Source organism: Mchenga conophoros, linkage group LG18 (genome assembly GCF_057382185.1).
Source record: "Mchenga conophoros isolate Kocher_MC1m ecotype Shallow Benthic linkage group LG18, M_conophoros_male_GT1.1, whole genome shotgun sequence".
In the NCBI taxonomy this organism is placed as follows: Eukaryota; Metazoa; Chordata; class Actinopteri; order Cichliformes; family Cichlidae; genus Mchenga; species Mchenga conophoros.
In genome coordinates this window covers 26,665,649-26,682,832 of record NC_140543.1, presented here as the reverse complement: position 1 = coordinate 26,682,832, position 17,184 = coordinate 26,665,649, and the positions used below count along the sequence as shown (strand labels likewise).

General features: G+C 39.7%; 1 protein-coding gene across 5 annotated transcripts in view; it reads right to left on the bottom strand.

The window, feature by feature from the left end:
* Positions 1-17,184, bottom strand: part of LOC146554002 (low-density lipoprotein receptor-related protein 8-like) — an 88,419-nt gene that overhangs the window by 69,365 nt on the left and 1,870 nt on the right. The window lies entirely within an intron of this gene.

The window sequence follows — 17,184 nt, the reverse complement described above, 5'->3', positions numbered from 1 at the left end:
AGTAAAAAAATAATCATGGAATGGAAATTAATTAAGTCAATCCCAAAGCAATTTTGCCCTTCACTTGAAGATTCTCCTCTGAGTTTCAATGTGGCTGAAACACAGGAGACATTCCTCTTAACAATCAAAAGTAATTATAACTCCAGGACCAAATGCTATCATTCACTATTAAGATCTGACTGCCACAATTCATAAAGTGGACCTATTGTTCTCAGGCAGATTTGGTAATGGGAAATATTTGCAACCATAACATGCAGCCATGTTAGCCTGTCTGTCAGGCTGTAATTTGGCAAACCAGTACTTTGATGTAAATACTAACCATAGACTAGTATTAAAGATGGCTAAAAAATAAAACAAGAACTTGAATTCAAGTCCCTGCAATAGCCTTTCTGCATATGGGAGTGTGATACCTGCTGTCGTAAAACACCTTCTAGTCCTATAGGACGCTATGGGAAAACAGCCCTGGGCACTGAGCTAAGTAAACACCTGTCTCCAGACTTGTGATTTACTCGCTGTTATCCACCGAGTATGCAGTTCCACAGTCAGCCCTGCTTCACGCTCATCAAATCGCGATGGCGTAGGCTCAAGAGTTCAAAATAGTCCTTCAAAAAAATCAGCGTGTGGCCATGTCTAACTATGATACTGTACCAGTGGTACAGTACAGTATTGTAGTAAGAATTTGGCACATCAACAGAGATCTGAAAATTTTATAGCACTTAAATTCATATCAGTATCCTTGCAGACAATATGATACGGCACAGCCCTAATGCTAGCATGCTAACAATTGTGGCCAATTTTTATAGCAGTCCATGTGTGAGCTGTTCAAGGATTTAAAGTCACAGGATTATCATTTGGATTCATTATTTGGGACAAAATTTCAGGACAATGTATCCAACGAAAATATAGACCAACAGAGCTAAACCATAACTAAAAAAGCTGAAGTGAAAAGAATTTTTGGCCAGATTCAAGTAGTATGATTTTATCCAACACACCAACATTTGTATAAGATCTTACTCTTTTTTTAATGTAACAAGGTAAGTAAGTGATAAGTAAAATAAAGAGCTCCCTTGGAAATATGTCGCCACAATCATACGTAATATTTAAAGTACAGTTACTCATTGTGTATAGTGTTTCTGAATATAAGAAGTGTATGAATAATCTGAGTAAAACAACACTTTAACTTACAGTCAAACGTGTTTATGTGTCTTTTTCAACAGCTCTTAGCTACAAAACTAAAATGCTTTGTTAATAGACCTCTAAGCTTGACTTTTTAGTCTTTTGAGTGATTTAGTGAGATGTTATGCCAAAGCCTGCATTATGTTTCTCAGAGCAGCACCCATCATTGCAGGAATAAACTCTCTTATTATGTTAAGCATAGCTTCAAGGACACCTTCAGGTTAGGTTTCAGCTATGAGGAGGAGAAAACATTAATTGAGAGCAAAATGATAGGCAGACTAAAGCAGGTGCAATCAAGATTGTAATTTCTCTAAATGACCTATTTCACAGCAGCCAATTTGATAAGAAATGGGGAACACTGGGTAACATTAATCCAGCTTCTGCTTCAATTAGATACAGAACCTTAATGCAGTTTGGTAACGTTTGTGATTGCCCAGTATTTCACTTTGAAAGGGAATGCTGGGAAATCTGTCTATAACATGAAAAGTTGCATCTGGGTTTTACATCAATACAGGATCCAAGTGTAAATAAGCCCCAGAGCTATTTGTTACGGGCATTTGAGTCTCTGATGATTCTCTCATTTAGAATGCGGATCTTGTACTTTATAAATTAATCTACAAAAGCACTTGCGGGCAATCTATATTATTACATTCCTGTTTCCGTATGTCTTTAAAAGCCTTTAGAAGGGATGATGTCTGGTCTCATTAGTCTACTTTCCAGTGGCCTTCCATTAAGCATCTTGAGTTTATAATACTGGATTTAAGAGTAAGTCAAAGAGTGACTTGTCACTCTCGGTTACACAGCAACCAAACGTATGAAGCGAGCCTACACCATAGTCAGTCCCGTATAAGGAAAAGTGTGCCACACTGGATTTTAATTTCTATACTAACCAGGGGGCTGTAATGAGAAATGGGAGATTAGCCATTTACCCTATGCAGAGAATGAGCCACATCTCTTTTTCTTCTTCTCTCCTTCCTTTCTCTTGCAAAGACCTGATTCCAATAGCACAAAACACAAAGGCATCTGCAGACCAAATTTTCAGAAACACCCTCACTGGCCTGCAGACTAAGCCACTGAAATTGCTGTGACAAGGCACTGAGAGCAGATTTTACATTTCCCACTGCAGACGAAAATTAACATAACTGTAATACTGCCCGAGGTCAAATTTCTTGTTCTAGAAAGTCTGCCCCTAGCAACAAGAAAGTGTAATTAAGACATGCTCAGACTTTAATCCTAGCTGCTGTTTGAACATCACCCGACAGTTACATGCAAACATAACACGCGCTCACGCATATTCGCCCACTTCTGCACGTCTGAGTAGGCCGTCTGTTTCTCTGTTTCTAAATGCATGCATTTTTTTCTTTCTTCTTCTTCTCACACACTGCACACTAGAGTCAGGCAGGAAGAACAAAGTCACAGACACCTATTGATGGACCCTGTGAGAGCTGATATTCTTAAGTGTGGACCCACCAAATACCCACTGTCCAATCAAAGAATCCTGAACCAACCCACCAGAGGTGTGGACTCGAGTCACATGACTTGGACTCGAGTCAGACTCGAGTCATTAATTTTATGACTTTAGACTTGACTTGAAATAATGTTCTAAGACTTGTGACTTGACTTGGACTTTTACACCAATGACTTGGGACTTGAATTGGACTTGAACCGGTTTACTTGAAAAGACTTGATATTTTACCCCAAATATAAAATTTAACATGCATATTATATAGAGATTGAAAATGTGACGTCATTCACGGGTAGAACCGCAAAGGATTCTGGGAACTCGTGGCAAGCGGTACTAGCGCACGCAGGCTTTCAATTAAAATCAGTTATACAGCGATAAAAAGAAACACAAAAATGTCAAGAAGCTGTTGTATTATTAACTGCAATAGCCGGTCGCATGACAGCCACGGGAAGCCGACGGGTAAAGAGATCGGTTGTTATCGGATTATGTCGTTGAAGAGAAATTGTTCAAGCCATGTTTCCGAAGTAACAAAGACGCGACGGATGGCCTGGATCGCAGCCATTCAAAGATCAAATATAACGTCCCAGAACCCTCCAGCTCACACGTTAGTCTGCTCCAAGCATTTACACGAAGGTCAGTGTTTTTTAGTAGTTAATACGTCATTTTTCTTAACATAATTAGTGATATAGGTTACAAGCAAGTCTGGCGCTGAACAGAAATTGTCGCGCTATGCTCCTGTGTTTATTGTGCATAAATAGTGAATTGTCCTGACACAATATTGCGTTTCGCTTCTGTTATTATGGTACATTGACAAAAACACATACTTTTATTCACAGGATAAAACAGGTTTTTTGTATCACTAATTGCCCAGTACGATTACAGCATACAGTATTATTGTCACTGCTACATTTCTGTGATGCTACCAGAAATTATTTCCACTACTAATTAATTACCGTTGAGCTCAAAGGTCCTATTAATAAACGGTTAAGGAATGTGTATTTATGACGACGATTTGTGAGACTGGTAAACTTATGATACGTACGATGGTCTTTCGTTCTACACGGTGCATTTCAAGGTCCTGTATCCATCCGGCGGTAAGCTGTACCTGGGCTTGTTGCAGTGACCTGAAGTTACTAAACTTCATGAGTGTATGCACTCACTCCAAGAACCGTATGATTATAAATATGCATATAAATATGCTACGATGAGATAGCTGACTTCATCTAACTAGCAAATGTTGTCCAGGCTACGTTGGTGATGCAGTTTTTTTAATGTGTATGATATTTTTGTCATGCGATTTTAAAGCTGGTCCTACAACCGCATCCAAGAATAACATGCAGCTTATCTCAGAACTGTCGGTGAAAATTATTCTTGGAGCTAGGTTTAATTGAGCTGCATTTTAAAGAGGTGCAATTTCACAATTTGTGTATATTTTCTAAGTTCACTATTTTGTCATGTGTTGAGAAAAACACAGATTTTAAAATTACATGGTCTAATATTTACATTTAGCATAACTGCAACATTATTTTTTCATTATTTTTTTTTTAAAGACTCGAAAGGACTTGAAATTCAAAGTTTCAGACTTGTGACTTGACTCGGACTTTTACACCAGTGACTTGAGACTCGACTCTGACTTGCCTGACATTACTTGAGACTTGACTTGAAACTTGAGGATAAAGACTTGAGACTTACTTGAGACTTGCAAAACAATGACTTGGTCCCACCTCTGCAACCCACCACAGAAACAGATTACTCAGACTGTGACTAAAGGCTTCCCCCCTCACCGCCAAAGCTTCTCTGTGTTAGCAAAGTGGCACAAAGCAACTTCTCCTCATGCCATGCGCATGATATAAGCTGTGAAATGCTTTAAACGTAATAATTATTAAGAGATTGAATACACCTCGAAGCACAGAGGATCACAAGGTTAGATGTGGTCTGGATGTTTGCTACCAAGCATAGAAAATCATCTGGAGTTGTAAGTACACTGGGTAAATAATTCATAGATAAATCCAAACACCTCACATTACTCTCAAAAGATGCAACGCTACCTCAATGCTCTGCTCTGTTTCTCTTTGCAGTAAAAGACTATAATATATATGCATCAGCATGAGCAAACTACGTCTTCAACTGAGTGTCTTTGGAAAAGCTGAAAGTGACAAAGCAGCTAGGCTCTTTACCACAGCTTCTTTCATGCATGCAAAGCTCAGATGGTTCCATTAAAAGCACGGTACACTTGTTACAGATCAGAGATGTAGCATTTCGGTTGGCCTCATTTAAACTAATAGTAGAGAAATGAAATGATTCATTAGCTGTTTTCATGATTCTTTCTTAAGCCGTACTGAGCAGAGGAATATTACAGCAGACTTGGTCTGAATTCCTAAAGACTAAAATGTCACAACACTGATTTCATGCCAAACTGGGCAGATTAAACAAGTAACCACACTCCATCACCCTTAAGGCCTATGGGAACATGCCAAGACTGTCAGTATAACATTGGTAATAGTTTAATTTGGGACACTCATCGGAAAACATGTAAGTCTTATACGCAACCCGGATTGGTTAGTCTTTGCATTTACAAAGCCAATTTTACAAGCCCGTAGAATAAAGCAAATGCAAGCTTGCACATTTCCTTAAACACCATGACATCATTTCCAGTGGACTGTGTTAAATGTGTTGCAGCTTTACGATGCAATAGCATCCTCATGTTGCATGAGGCAATTTAATGAAGGTTTTTTCTGGGACATTTTCACTCCTATTTCTACCCTGTAAGAATATATGTGGAGTGGATATTCAAAGTAGGCCAGGGTACTGTACTATATGCAAAAGTGTGACTTCTGCTGTGTGGATAGAAAAAAGTAATAGTTCTCTGCACCAGACTTTGCAGATTAGTGAGTAAAAAAGCACTGTAAATTATTGATGTCATGGTTTAGGAGGAGTCACATACAAAATGGGTACAAAACAAAAGCGATAGATGTGCACACTGTAATAATCCTGTAAGAAATACTGTTTCTTAGAGGTCAATATTTTATTTTTTAAGCTTGAGCTCACCAAACTGTATGCAGTTAATGGGTTTCCTGCTAGGCTTATAACTAACAATAAACTACAATTTGCTAATAAAAAAAACTAAATTTTTTGGTGGAAGCCACTTATTTGTTTCTATAAAACCAATGTTGCAACATAATCTAACACACATACATGCATTTTGGCTTTAGCACTTGAACCATATAGACAGTACTCTCTTCAATCAATTCGCAGATCCAGTGCCCCGCTTGTACTGTTTGAGAGAGTTTGGAGGGAGAATTCAGAGATGACAGGTGGACTGGTAACATAAAAAAGAAAGGGGGGGGTTTACCTATATTAATATCAGCAAGGCAAAGCATCAAGAGGAAAGGTTTTATTGCCTAAAATGAAAAGAGTGGGTTGTCTGGACTGATTGCAAACAGGCTGATGGAAGCACACAGTGCCTCCATCAACCTTCATGTGCAATCAACAAATGGACCAGGCTAGCATTTTTAAGACACAGGCTACACATCACTATTGGTAAGCTACAATGTAATCAGGGCTGGAAGAAGTAGTCTTGTCCAAGCAAAAATACTAGCACAACAATCCAGATTTGATTGCTTTTTGTGTATCTAATATTGTAATCACCATCTTACACATCATCTTACAAGACACAACATTGCTTCTTCAGAAATGTTCCCTATATGTTCCATATAAGTGAAAAGTGATAGAGTAATATTTTGAATAGAGTATCCCTGTTGATTTTGTAAAACAGAGATATAATAGCATGAATGAAATATAAATAAATAGCACAATGACTTTATATATTTATATATTTGAACCCCCAGTGTAAGCTGCTTTGCCACTCCTTGACTCCTTGACTTAAAAATCTGATTCACACAGCCGTGTTAGAAGAGCAGGAAAGCTGCATTAATGCCAGGTGTTTCCAGCAGCCTGGCTGCCTGAGCCTGAGCAGATGTTCTGCAGTGAGTGGCTCTTCTTTCAAACCAATTGGCATTGCTTTTAGTTTTGTACTCATCCTTGAGTAAGAGCTTTGTCTCTGTTAACTTAGCGATTTAGTTGTCTTCTTTCTGTGCAGAGTGCAACAGAAAACTCAACCTCAACTCTCACCTCTCTAAAGGAGAGACTACAGCTGATTTCTAATTGGCTGTGTGTCTTATCGGCTACACTTTATCTGATCTGCATCTGAACAATAACACAGCAAAACAACCACTCTAAAATCAATGACACTGCAGCACTCTTTATCCCTGCCCCCATGCCTTGCCCCGCTCCGCAACGACACCCTCCTTGGCTCTGCCTCCTCTTTCACTCCTTTTATTTCTCTAAACTCGGCATCAGTGTGGTTCTTCTTTTTCTGGTGATCCATGTCACAAGAGATTACATCATTACCCATTCACAAAGGGTATGCACAAACCAATAAAATAGACCACGTTTTCATTTCATGTGAACTCAATGCCTTTCAGTGTGCAGCCAGGGTGTGTCTTGTGCATCCATACTATGTGTGTACGTGTGATGGGCCAATGGCTATGCATTTAAAACATATCTATCTCTAGGCAGAGCTTAGCCGCTCAGCTTTGATCGCAATATTCCTGCCGGAAGCACACGGGGTCAAGTGCGGCTCAGACAAACCATCTGCTAGCTAACGTTTCCCACTTCTCTGCTTGCATTTCCAACTACTTCCAAGAAAACTTTTGCTCGAATACTAAGCCACAACTTTTGTGTTAACACACACAGACAGGGTGAATAATGAATAAGCATTATGTCATTATATATGATTAAATTAGAAAGCTTATATTTAAATCATATCTATGATTTAAATATAAGCTTTATAAATTAAACAGGCATGACTGACCTTTTCTGAAATGAGATGTACTTTCTCCTTCTGCCTGCAGAAATCTATTAAAACCTCCACACAGCAGTGTGATTAAACATGAAAATAATGGTAAAATAAGTTTCATTACAAATTCAAAACCAAGTTATAGCTACAAGATTTTGGTAAGATTTTTCACTGTGTGTTTTTGCGCATTCATAGTTAATATCTAAATCAAAACACACCCAAGCAGGTTTACACAGCCCATTTTTTTGTGTGCAGACAGAATATTTCAAGGAAAACTAAATAATCTAATTGGGTCTGCTGCTGCTGTTTTCAAATGCAGATTTCACATGAGCGAAAGCATCTTTCTGAAAATCTTTGATGTAAGAAAGGCCTGCGGGGGACAGCAAAACAAGTTACTCTGAACGGATGGTTATGTTACATTCCTCTAGTCAAAAAATGGCAAATCTTTCTTTGTTCAGATCTACAGTACAGATCTAGCAGTCTAGACATTTGATTAGCCCATGTAAAACCATTTTCCTGCTAATTGGAAGGTCATTGTTGAAGAGAAATCATTTGATAGTCCACATCTGTACAGATTCAAGGCTTCTCTTGCTTAAATCTCTACTGCTGAGAAAATTAGTTCAAGTCTCATTCTAATTTGTTATGACTGTTCAGGTAATGCAATGCCTGACACAATAAAACCCTCATTTAACTTAGGCTTAGCTCACACATTCTGCATTTCTGCAGAAATTTAATTATATGTCATTCCTTAAGAGGAAAGGGAAGCTAATAGCATTTCCTCAGGCGATGGGAAATTAAATATAACTGAGTGATAGTATTTAGGCAAAACTAGAAATTTCAGAACCTTACTCTGATATTTGAGGCTTTTTTTTACAGCAATTTACTTACATTTTGTAAACTTACTTTAAAAAAAACATGATGTATGTATGATATATGTTCCAACACATTTCAATAGCAAAATTCTGAAAATGTAATAGTACTTGTTTTCTTTGTTAGGACAGGTATTGTAGGCAGCATATGTCCTAAGACTGCAATTCTTACGGCACTGGCAGGGCAGCATACACCTACAAGTGTTCATGTCTGTCCTTGTATGCTGAAGAAGAAGAAAGAAACCCAGAAGCACAGGAAAACTACCATATAGTGTAAATTGTGCCATGATAGCTCCAGCCTGACTTTGAATCAGCTATGTTCCACAGGGTAAAATGTTAGCAATGGCTAACGTTGCATAAATGCAAAAGCTAACTTAAAATGACTTACATTATCTCAAATAGTAAAGTCAGTATGCCACTTATCAGCCTTTCATTGCGTGTCCACAAATTGTAATGTTAACATTTTTAATAAAGTTACTTTTTAATAAGGGAGTTTATGTTTGCTCAATTCTGCAGTTGACAACCATGCAATAGGATATTGCTTGTTATAAGGATAACCACTGTTTGCGCCCTTTGTCTGGAGATTTGAATGGCTCTTTAGGCCAGCTGGATTGTCCACAGTTCATTTCAAGCTACGCGCACTGTTCTGATGGTTGCTGTAAAGGTGGAGACATGTAGGCAGGTGGTATGATTCAACGCAGTGACAGCCCGCATGCAAAGCTTCAACACTGTGATGGTGGCGATGTAATGAGTCAGTATGTAGCTGGGCAAAAGGAAGCGAATATGGCCTGTGTGAGCAGAGGTGACACTCATACTTTATCCGGCTACATTGAATCATCAATAAAACGAAAGAGTCCGAGGGCTATGGTTGCTGTGTCATAGCTATTTGCTCATCATTCCAATTCACTACCGCACACAGTGCTGACGCTCTGTGTTGCCCTGGCCTGACTTCAGAGATGCATAATATCCTCAGTAGTTCTGTGATGAATATGTTTACTCATCCAAAAAAAAAGATAAATCAAAATAAAGTAATACTCACAGCCACAATCATCCAATCCCAACATTGTCGCAGCTGTCAGAAGAGATTCATGAGCACGGCTGTTGTGTCACATGAAGTCGCATTTTTCACCAAAATGAGTCACAAGTTGCTAAGTGCCACAGCTCTTGGAGTGTGTGCCAACATCATCCCTTGTGGGTCTGTTTTTTTTTTTGTTTTTTTTCCTGACAGTGATTCTGGATGAAAGGCGCTGTCTGCCTGGATGCCAGCGGGCCCAAGGCCTGGGTTCACAGAGCAGGCAGCCGCTCTCGAACATCCAGCATGTGTCTTATCGATTTTCAAAGTGACCTGGGTTCATTTCACTGCCACTGAATCACTTTTACAAAAAACTACAGGGATGTGTAACAGAATCACTTTATCAGTTAAAACAAGCAGCCCAGATCTCAAACACAAAGTGCCCTACCTCACCACCATATGTAACTTCCAGTACTTTAAGAACACTGCTCTAGAGTTTACAGGATACATTTTACACCATTAACTCACAGAAAAGCTCTAAATATGAGCTAAATATCTAAATATTTTGGGTTAATGACGGCCTTTAAACGATATGATTAAAATTCCAGCCCTGTAAAGTTTTCATTGATTTTAAAACAGTTAAATATTGAAACCAGAACCCAGTGTTAACTCCATAATAAAGATTCTCTGCACAGACTTTAGCTGATGAAGTTATTTTAGTGCCTCAGCAGTATTTTGGTAGTTCAACAGAATTGAAACAGTAAGTTTCATGAGGCGAGACACACTGCTAAGAGTGTCCTCGGAGAAATATCTGCTTTTTATCCCTTGAAATAAACACAGATTTCTGGGAGGTGTAATCTTTAAAATGATGCATACAAATGGTTTTCACTGAGGTGAAGGCACTAAAAAGACAAGTGGAAAAAGGGATAAATATGTGGCAGATGATGGGAAGAGGCTGAGGCTGAGTGATGTTTTATACCCCCACATTAATCCCCTCTCTCTCGCTCTGCAACGTTGTGTAACGACACACACTAATCTGAGATAATAGCTCAATTGGAGCTGCAGACTTCTTAATGATCACTTAGGGCAAGCTGGCTTGGAGACATGCAGATACAGGGCAGTAGGCCAGTAGCACCAGCAAACAAGCAAATAGTAATACACAAACACACACACGCACACACGTCGATAAGTTAGCATAATGTGGAAGAAAATATCTGGTTAATCTGTAAAACCAGAGACATTATAACAGAACGACACATGAGCTTATCGTGTTCTGACGCTTATGAGCAGTCGAGGTTCACAACAATTATAACTATATAGCAGCACGTACATTTAGTTCTTATCGTAATAAAGATGTAGGTAAATATACGCTTCTCTTTTTTTGCCACACTGTAGTCTTGGAAGTAATTAGTGTTGCATTTGTTCCAAGTGTGCTGTTGGGTTGAACCGGAACTGTTGAGTTAGTCCTTTCTATTGGTGTCTACACATGCAGAGGAGAACTTGGGGGGGGTTAAACACCTATTATTTTCAGTAAATTCATCAAATTTGCAAATCAGATTTTTACTGGTGAGCTCCTTTTTTTAATTCCGTTATCCACTGAAATTAAACCACGTTCATTTAAAAAGGGGTTCTAAGATAACAGGATTGTAACAAGCTGTTTCCAGAAGGACCGTGGTTTGACTGAAGGCTGATTTAAAAACATTTTATAGCATTTTAATTGCTCAAGATCGCTGTGAATGAATGGCCTGGCCTGTATCTATATAGCGCTTTACATACAGTCATCCACCCATTCACACACACATTCACACACTGGTGATGACAAGCTACATTGTAGCCACAGCCACCCTGGGGCGCACTGACAGAGGCGAGGCTGCCGGACACTGGCGCCACCGGGCCCTCTGACCACCACCAGTAGGCAACGGGTGAAGTGTCTTGCCCAAGGACACAACGACCGAGACTGTCCGAGCCGGGGCTCGAACCGGCAACCTTCCGATTACAAGGCGAACTCCCAACTCTTGAGCCACGATCGCCCCGTAAATGAAGGTTGGACCTGATTTTTTTAGACTACATAAATAAATTACATAATGAGGAAAACTTTTTGCTTCTAAGGAGCTTGCTTTCGCAAACATTATCCAGGCTTTCTGAAGGTCTTTCAAAGTTCTTCTTTGAACATTGGCTGCTTTTTTACTCATTTTAACTCCAGTCCCTGTACCTAAACAAATTTACAGGAATGTTTTTCTTTGTCAAATCACTTAAAACATACCTATGAATCAGTCAAGCATAGAAAAGACAACTCAAGCGATGTACCAGTGAGTCTCTACACATAACAGACAACTTAGAACCAATTTTTTTTTTGTATCTTTAGGCACTTTGCTACTAGTAGCCTATCACAAAACACCAATTTTTTTCCAATTTCTTTAGTTGATTTGGTGATTCCCAAACAGCTAAGATGTGCAGTTTATGTTTTGTTTAGGAACCTGGATAAGTAGAGGACAACAGAAGAACTGCCAGGCCTAAAAAAAAACTATATAAAGAAGATGAACAGTATCTGAAAATCAGTTCCTTGAGAAACAGGAAAAAATCCATCAAAGGTCTGACACAGGACCTGAGAGATGCATCTGGCCTTTCAGTTGATCCATCTACTGTTCACTGAAGCCTCATCAGAAATGGTCTCAGTAGACGTGTGGCTGTCAAGAAGCCATTCTTAATCAACGGAAACAAGGAGAAAAGGCTGAGGTATATTCAGAGGGTGGGAGAGAGGTGCAACACTGTGTGTCCACAGCCATCTGTAAAACACAGTGGGGGCTCAGTCACAGTTTGTGAGACTGCATTTCAGCCAGTGTTGTTGTAGATCCGAAAAAATTGATGATGAAGTAACTTGCATATTGGGACAGTAGGAATCTCATTCATCCATTCATGTCCTTTACTTATTTGATCATGAGGCATTTGGCTACTTTAAGAGAATTCTAGCTACTACCGTCATCTTCATTAGCTACAGCTAAGTTTCTCACTTTGACATAAACACAGAAATGTACCATCAGATTTTGATCCAGCATGCAATACCATGTGGAAAGCATTTCATAATTTAATATATTCCCAAACACACTGCCAATGCAGTAAAAGCATATCTAGATAGAAAAACATTCAGTGGAACGCTATAAGCAACGATTGTCCTCCCCAGAGCCCAGACCTCAACTTTATTGAAGCAATGTGGGATCATCTTGACAGAGAACTGAACAAAAGGCAGCCAACATCCAAAGAAGAGCTTTGAGTGTCTCTAGAATAAATAACTATTCCTGGAGACTACTTAAAGAAATGTGTTGAAGAATAAAGGTAGTTATACCTTCATACTTTCAAGCTCATAAGAATTATACAAACTCTGTTTTTGTAAACAAGAATAAAGCTCTTAAATGCTCTAGTAAGGTGCATCAGGGGACTTGTTGACATGTTTTTCAACATAACAGGAAATAGAACACTACTGCTGTTATTCTCCTTAAAAATGGGAAAACACTTGCTATTGCAGTAATACAAACATTATTTTGTTTTTCTTCTTTAGGCAGAAGTTTTCAACTTCCACAACTGCTTAATAATCTCAAAGATCTTCCACAGACTTTGTTTCTTGAGGAAAAGATCAAGTGGACAGATCAGAAAGATCAGAAGATCAGTTTGTTTACCGAACTGACATGTTTTAAAAGCCATACATTTTTGCAATAAAAACATTTGCTTTATCGTAGCTTTTCAAATTGGTGACTAATTGAGGCATTATCACATCTTTGTGAATTAACATAACATAAATTGACCACAGACCCGACAGAAAAAATGCCTCATAGCTTGGAGAGATAAAGGCGTAATCCTTTCCACGCTGTGTCTGTTGACAACAGCCGTGGAGATTATGGGGAGAATTTGATAGGAACACAAAACAACCTCCCAGACTCACACTGTAGGGTCATAATAATTTCTTTTCCCACTTTCTATCACTTCAACTTCACTCAATCACTCAAGCTTCAAAGAACACAGACAAAAAAGATTCAGACACTGTGGGGTGAAACACACTCACTCAAGAAATGTTTTTAACTCTGATAAGCCAAAAATACAAGGCATCTTTTTTTTTTCTGAAACCTCAGCGACACAAAGCAGAACCTCACACAGAATGGTATTATTTTTCTGAATTTACAAGTAGATCTCAGCAGGTGGCAAAACTGTTTCCTCGTGTCTGATCAGTCGGCATTACTTTGTGAAATATTGCTGTCAACTAGCCTGGGTGGGTGATGTCAACACAGCTAGGAGAAAAATAACCTGTCAGAGCAATAAAAACAGCCGGAAATACCCAAAAAGTAGAGCTGGCGGGAAGCGTGTTCGACCAGCCGTCAGTGCCAACAGAAACAGAGAGTCATGAGGCTGTAGAGAGTTTTAAAGTGGAGTCCATTTAGCTTTCTGTGGGAATCTGCTGCGTGAGTGCAGAAAAAGAAGTGAAGATGTTGTAGATAGGCCAAAGTTGTTCCAAAAAGTATGTAAAAATAGTTCGCCAAGTGAGCATTCAGAGATGTGGATATTTATGATAACAAAGGACTTTTCCCTTTTTGAAAGAGGAAAGCCTTGAAAAATAAAATGCAGAGGATAAGCGGAAGATGACTTACTGCTTAACAGATAGTTTTATTTGCAGCCAAAGAAATACCATAAGCATAATAAAGCAAAGAAAAAGAAGGAAGGATTTCAAAACAAAATCCAGTGAGCTATTTTGAATTGATGACAAAAAATACTCTGTCAGCAGGGGAGGCACTGTCTGCCTTCAAGAACTTAGCAAGCAGCCAAATAAAAAAACAATAATATTGACTGACATAATCTTACCTATTCTCATATCATAAAACCAATTTACAGATCATGCACGAAGTAGACCATATTAAAAAATATTGACCGATTTCTTCGCACTCAAGCTATTAAAAGGACCTCAGTGTGCCTCAGATGTGTGAGTTCTAAGGACTCTTAATAGAGCTTTAAACAAGCATTTATCAAGCATTGAACAGAGGCTTCTTAATTTCCTGAAACTTGGTGTGTTAGCAGGCCTGTGGTTTCGACACTATAGCAGAGAATCTGCATCCACCGAAAGGCTTTAGAACAAAGAAATAAAAAAATGACTACGGGAGGTTTGGAGGAGTGCCGGCAGATTCAAAAGTGAGTGTGGCAATGAGGGAGTGGTGGAGGTTTATTAACTAAGAGAAGACAAAGAGAGGAGGCATGCAGCCTGTTGCTGACTCTGCATCGCGGTGTAAAACAACAGAAGACTTTGAGCGCTACGTGGCGATGTGAAATTGTGAAATGCCTCCCTGCAGGTGTGAATGTTAAATTCATGAATGCAAATGAAATAGATTCCTATCACATCCGAGGATGAGAGGAGAGTCAAGCGGACACTCTGGACTTTGAAGGTAGCGCAGATAGATGGCAAGTGGGCGATATGCTGCTATAATCAGGACGAGGATTAAACGCCGACTTCGCATCAGAGTCGGCACAAATTGGACTTTAAGAATTCAAGGAGGAATTCTTTTGTTGCCTCCACTGCTGTCAACTCCAGATGCAGCGAGAGGGAGGGAGGATTTGCGTCTCATCCTCACCCAGGAACTTATGCAACCAGTAAACAAAATGTACAGTTTCTTATATATGGACTGAACTTCTCTGCTGCAGAAATACAGTGTGCACATGCATTAGTACTCATGTGATTCTGTTTATTCTAACATGTGTCTGGCCCATACATGTGTCTGTACATAGTTAGGGACTGCAATTATGCATGTATGAATGTATGGGTCCCCGCAGTGAGTGAACGGTCAGTGGGGAATAGTTTGATAATGGGGGGATGGTAGGGGTGTACTGAGTGATAGGGATTGCAGTCTCGGGGGTGAACTAGTGGGGGATGGTGTTAACAAAAACAGGGTAAAGGATGGAGAAGCACCATGGTGCATAAAGATTACTGGTATGAGAAATTCTGGTGTGTTTTAGACACCTGTTCTGCCAGCGACAGTCAGGTTAGAAAGAAAGTGACACTGGCATCACAAATAAGGAGCTGCAGCTCCTTCCTGTCAGCATATTTCATAACCATGGTCTGTTGCACACATTCAGTCACTGAAATATCTGGCTTGGCATTGTGTTATGAAATATTATATTTTCAGCAAAAAAAAAAAAAGTGAGACAATCCACTCAGCCATTCAGAAACTTAATTTAAAAAATGCTACCGCTTCACAGCCAACGAGAACCAACGGTGTCATTTCTGAACAGGATTTGCTGTATTTACAAGCTAAATCCTCAGCACCTTCTCCCCCCAACGCAGCATATGTTGTACAGGTTTTCACCTCACCGCCTAACACCGGCTGACTTCTGTCTTTTCACATGGAGAAAGAGAAAAACGGCTTACAGAGGCAACCTGTGAGAATGACTCAAAGATAAGTAAATCATTCTTTAACAATTGCCAGAGTACAGAGGAGTACAATTTTAACAGCCAACATCCTTAGCATCTCTCTGATCACACACTACAGAGAAGCGGGTACAGAAACCCTGCATCTCTGCTCAGGGAAACAAGCGCCTGCCCACGCAGATACAACAGACCACACAGGAAAAGGAGATGGACACAGAGTGAAGGCCACACATGTACCGCTCTCTAATAAAACAACATGTAATGCTTTACAGTCATAATCATCAAATGGTGGGCTGACAGTAAGTCTCAGCTTAAAAGGCTTTCAGAGGGAGTGTTTTCACTCAAACCCTAAATGTGTCAGAAGCTCCTCCTTATGGAAAACACACGAGGGGGTAATAAACCCACAAACAATTTCCTATGAAAGAAATACAGAGGAAATAAAGCCTGGCAGAGCAATCACTTTTCTCCAAACGTCAGAATTCGTGTGCGTGTCTGAAACAGTGACACATGAATGTTTTAGGAGCAAACAGGCTCCAAATGACCTGCTTTTCTGCGTGCCTGAGGACACGTCCTGCTGGGACGGAGACGAGAAGCAAGGAAAGAACAGGGAAACACCTCCATACACGCATAGGAAGTATAAGGTGGTTGTATACAACAGGTCTGTGTGGGGGATGGAGTTTTGTGGAAGAGAAAGGGAGAGAGAGAGAAAACATAAAAACAGAGAGATGCATGAGATCGCGTGGGGAGGTGTAGAATTTTCTCCCGAGCCACAATTAACCCAGACACAAAAGAAGCTGCACTGCAAACACGCAAATCTCGGCTTCAGCTTTGGCACAATTTCACTGGTTTCAGCACGAGCATTCTTTCAAAATATAGGCCACTGGTTTGCTGTCAAAAAGGAAAGCAGAATTCTATTATTTCCACCCAGAACAACACATCCAAGATACCTGTCAGAGCTTTGTGCACTGGAGCGATGCACCACGCAGTCTGTCCCTCACCTGGACAGCTTTTCATTTGAAGATGATTGGAAAATGGTTCCACCCAATCAACCCGCATTTTAGGAAAACACGCTTGTTGAGTGCTCTATTTATAGGAGGAGAAGGGATGAAATCACCTGCACGCGCTCTTAGCCTGAGGCGAACGCACACATCCTCACTCAAAGCATGATTGCATTTGTGCGTCTTTGTAAACTCTGCTGGCTTTTATGGAATCAGGGCCGTTGTGAACAATGCGTGAGTAGAAAGAAAATTGATAAAATCCTAATAAGATAGCAAAGCCAGCAAAAAAAAATCTAAAGCTATGAAAGGGCAGAAACCTGGGAGGGATGCGGGTTCATTTTCTGGTTCATGACTTTTAACACAATAAGAAAACACAACTTAAAATACACAGGCTGAAGCACAC